The 3,682-nt window shown below is 56.7% G+C and overlaps 1 long non-coding RNA gene across 1 annotated transcript; it reads left to right on the forward strand.

Annotated features, from left to right (window-relative positions):
• Nucleotides 1–498: 498 nt before the first annotated feature.
• Nucleotides 499–2,246, forward strand: LOC125917924 (uncharacterized). Its single transcript, XR_007456333.1, has 2 exons — nucleotides 499–752; nucleotides 1,211–2,246. It is a non-coding gene; the product is annotated as an uncharacterized LOC125917924 (long non-coding RNA).
• Nucleotides 2,247–3,682: the final 1,436 nt, after the last annotated feature.

Raw genomic sequence — 3,682 nt, forward strand, 5'->3', positions numbered from 1 at the left:
GCCCAGGCTTGCTCCTCCAGGCCTCTCTCTAGGCTCACCCCCTTCTTACTTTGAACAGCATTCTACGACATTCCAGGATGCCGAGGCAGCCAGGGTTTGGGTGCAGAGTGGCCAGGCTGACTGATGGCTCTTTCTGGCCACAGGGTGAGTGGGGGAGAGCTAGCCCTGGCCCAGGTATGCTATCTGTTCTCAGGATCTGCTCATTGGCTGCTGGGGGTAATAGGAATGACCTCAGTGGTGGGTTTTGAGGTTTTTTTGTTTGTTTTTTCTTTTTCCTTCTAAGAACAATTCATTTGGTCACATAATTAGTATAAAAGTGGCTGGTGTTGAGCAACCTCCCCCTCCCCCTTCCCTGGCCTCTGGCAGTGACATTTGAGGCGCTGTCTCCTGGGGCCACAGAGGATGCTGCCTGGGCAGTTCAAAGGGTTGGCTCTGCTCCCTGCCCAGCCCCACCCACTTCCCCTCACTGCCTCCCTCACTTGCCAAGCTTGGCCAGCCTCCCATCGAGGACTGAGGTCCCACCCCAGTGGCCTGAGTGGAGCCCCTTCTGCACCTCTCCACCTCACCCCTCTGCTGTCCAGCTCAGATGGCAGGGAGGGGCCAGAGTAGGACGGTGTGGGAAGAGGACTGAACCCTTCCCTTCTCATCCCACCTGGCCACGTGTGTGTGGCCACCCCTGCCACTGCTCTGCCGACTCCATGGCACCTTCCATGTGCCACTGACCACGGGGCAGCACTGAGAAGGGTGACAAGGTCAGGGGAGGCCAGAGGGAATGCTAGGCTGTGGCAGAGGAGGACAGGCCTAGGCTCCCAGGAGGCTGCTCAGGAGTGGGGGCAGGAGACCAGCAAGGAAGGAGCCGGGGCCTCTGAGGGAGCTGGGTCTTGGGCACAGTGGCTGGACAGAGAGGCGGGCAGAAGGCCAGCAGGCAGCCCAGTCTGGGCCTGGGAAATCCTGGGCCCATCACAGATAGGCCTGCAAGAGACAGAACTTGGAAGCAGATGCCTGAGGCAGCAGAGGGCTGGCCTTGGGGACCACGCCCCAAAGACACAGGCTCCAGATAGCATTTCCCAGGAAGTAAACCAAGACCTCTGTCCAGCAAAGCAAGAAACTAGGCCAAGCACCTTGGTGCTAATGGCCAAGTGACTGAGGGTCCCAATTTACTTGCCCTGGTAGCTTCTTGGCAAATGACCTCTACCGCCTTCTCTTCCAGGATATGCCAGCCTTCAGGCTTGCAGTGCCGAGAAGGGGAAGACCAGGCAACGGTGATGTCAACCAGGGAATTAAGCAAGCAGAGGAGCCGATAACATCACCCTGCAAGGCTCGCCGTGGGCAAGGTGACTCATCGAAGATGGGCCCCACAAGCACAGGGTGATTGTTGTTGTGCCCAGCCTGTAGGACTAAGGAGGAAGAAGGGGGCCGGGACGGGTTCCTCACCGAGTCCTCCGCTCTGTGGAGAGGTCTCAGAACACAGTGTCCTCCGCCTTCAGAGCTCCCTGCTGGCTCAGGAAACAGCCCTCCCTCCTGCTGTGGTGATAATCTCTGTCCACAGCGTTTGGTGTGTGTTTGTGGGGTATGTCTGGGTGATTTCCCCACCCGCATCCCACAGGGGTGCTCCAGGTACTAGAGATTGCTAACAGCAGAACGCTTGCTCCCCCTGGTTGGACGACCGTCTGTGGAGACAATGCCACCGGATGGCAAACTGCTAACCGCGACCACGTGGCGTCCTCATGGTGGGTACAGCCTGTTCCTCCTGCTGCAGGCACCTGTCGAGCTGCCTCGACTCCTCGCTCCCTCACCCCCTCCGGTCTGCTGAAGGGGCCAAAACTGTTGTGTTCTTCCCATCCCCAGAGTCACCTTGTATTGTCGTCCAAGTTGAGAGCTGAACAACTGGAGGGGACACCATTTACTTTACAGTCTATGTGCCAGACCTCATGTCTGCGCATGCTGGCCCTGCCCCTTCTCTTTCCTAAGTTACTTCTCACTCCCCTCCCCCACCTAGAATTATCTATTTGGTTTGCCCTTAGTAAGTTCATCTTTACACTAAACTGTCCCCCATAAAGCATAAGACTCTTCCTTTATCATCTGACTTCATTCATTCTTTCATTCATTCCACACAAAAAATGTTGAATTTGTGCCAGGCACTGTTCTATCCAAGGAAACAAGGTAGATGCTCCCTGAGCTCATGGAGCTCACATTCTAATTGGGGTGGGGTGGGGGGTAATAAATAAATAATGTGATGCATAGAACTGCAGATGACTGTAGGTGCTGCAAAGAATAAAGCCAGGCTAAGAGGTGGAGGATGATAGGGCCCTCCTTCAGCTAGGACTGTCCAGACTTTTCTCTAAGGTGGTGGCCTCTAAGTGGAGACCTGAAGGCAGTGAAGGAAGAAGGCTTCATGGCAGAGCCCCTCCTGCCAGGCATCTAATGACAAAAGAAAGTTTGCTAATCCTATCTGGTTCTGCCAGGAGCCCGGGGCACAGCCTAGGGCACTGGCTTCTCGGCACTGGGTATCCATTTCCTCCTTGGCAAACCAGAGGCCTAGTTGTACTGGCTCTCCAAGGGCTCCTCCAGCACGAATTCACTCACCTATAGGAGCCTGAGTTGGGAGGCCAGCTCTGTCACCTACAAGCTGTGTGACCTCAGGCAGGTTACTTAGCCTCTCTGAGCTATTTTCCTTACCCATAGAATATTCACCTCAGGGTATTGTGAAGGATTAAATGAACTCATGGAGGTGAAACCACCTTGTATACAATAGATGCTTAATAGATATCTTCTAGGGCACACCTGGGGGATGTGAGGTGGTGCGGGTGAGTGAAGAGGTGCTGTTAACTGGTTGCCTTTTACTAAAGGAGCCTGGACAGGGCAAAGTCGACCTGAAGACGCAAAGCTCTGCTGGGTGCCCGGTTGTGCAGAGTTTAGCTGTGGGAGCCCCCAGGCTGGGACCCCCACCTCAAAGATCTGGGGCCTGGGGGAGGAGGCAGGCAGGGTCATGCACTCCCCACTGACGTCAGCAGGCGAGGTGGGGTGAGGAGCTGTGGTGCACAGGCCCTTGAACTGTCACACCGCGGCCCAGCGTTCAACTTCCTCTGGGGCCCAGGGTGTGCTCAGCCCGTCCTCTCTTCCTTCCTCCTTCATTCAAGCTCTGTTTGGGGTGAGCACTGTTCACCCACAGGCTTCGGTCATCACGCCCCCTTCTCAGCTCCCGGGGCTCCCCGGTTCATTCCAGCCCACCCTGGGCAACAGCTCCTTCCTGACGCCTGCCGTGAGCCTGGGCTCCTGGACACTGCGGGGAGCCCGGGCGCGGCAAGCAGGACCTGCCAGCCTTGGGGTGCAGGCAGTAACAAGAGTTGGCCCTGACTGGCTGCCAAGGCCACACAGTCTCCATCCATGACCTCCCCTGACGTTAATCCCGTGGTGTGGGAGTTTTTATGCCCTCTCATACTTGAGGAGCCTGAGGCCCTGAGGAGTAGGAACTGTGGGTGCTCTGGCAGCAAGATTGACGGGCATTCTTACTGCAGGAGATGGCCTGAGGGGCACCTTGTGAGGCAAGGGGGCTTGGAGAACCAGAAGACCACAGGGGGACCAACCGTGGCTGGGAGACTGGGGGACTCCTGTGCCACAGATGGCTACAGGCTGAGGTGTGAGCCCCCTCCCTTGGCCCACCTTCTGCGTTAGGATTCCC

The sequence above is a fragment of the Panthera uncia genome, unplaced genomic scaffold (assembly GCF_023721935.1).
Source record: "Panthera uncia isolate 11264 unplaced genomic scaffold, Puncia_PCG_1.0 HiC_scaffold_306, whole genome shotgun sequence".
Classification (NCBI taxonomy): Eukaryota; Metazoa; Chordata; class Mammalia; order Carnivora; family Felidae; genus Panthera; species Panthera uncia.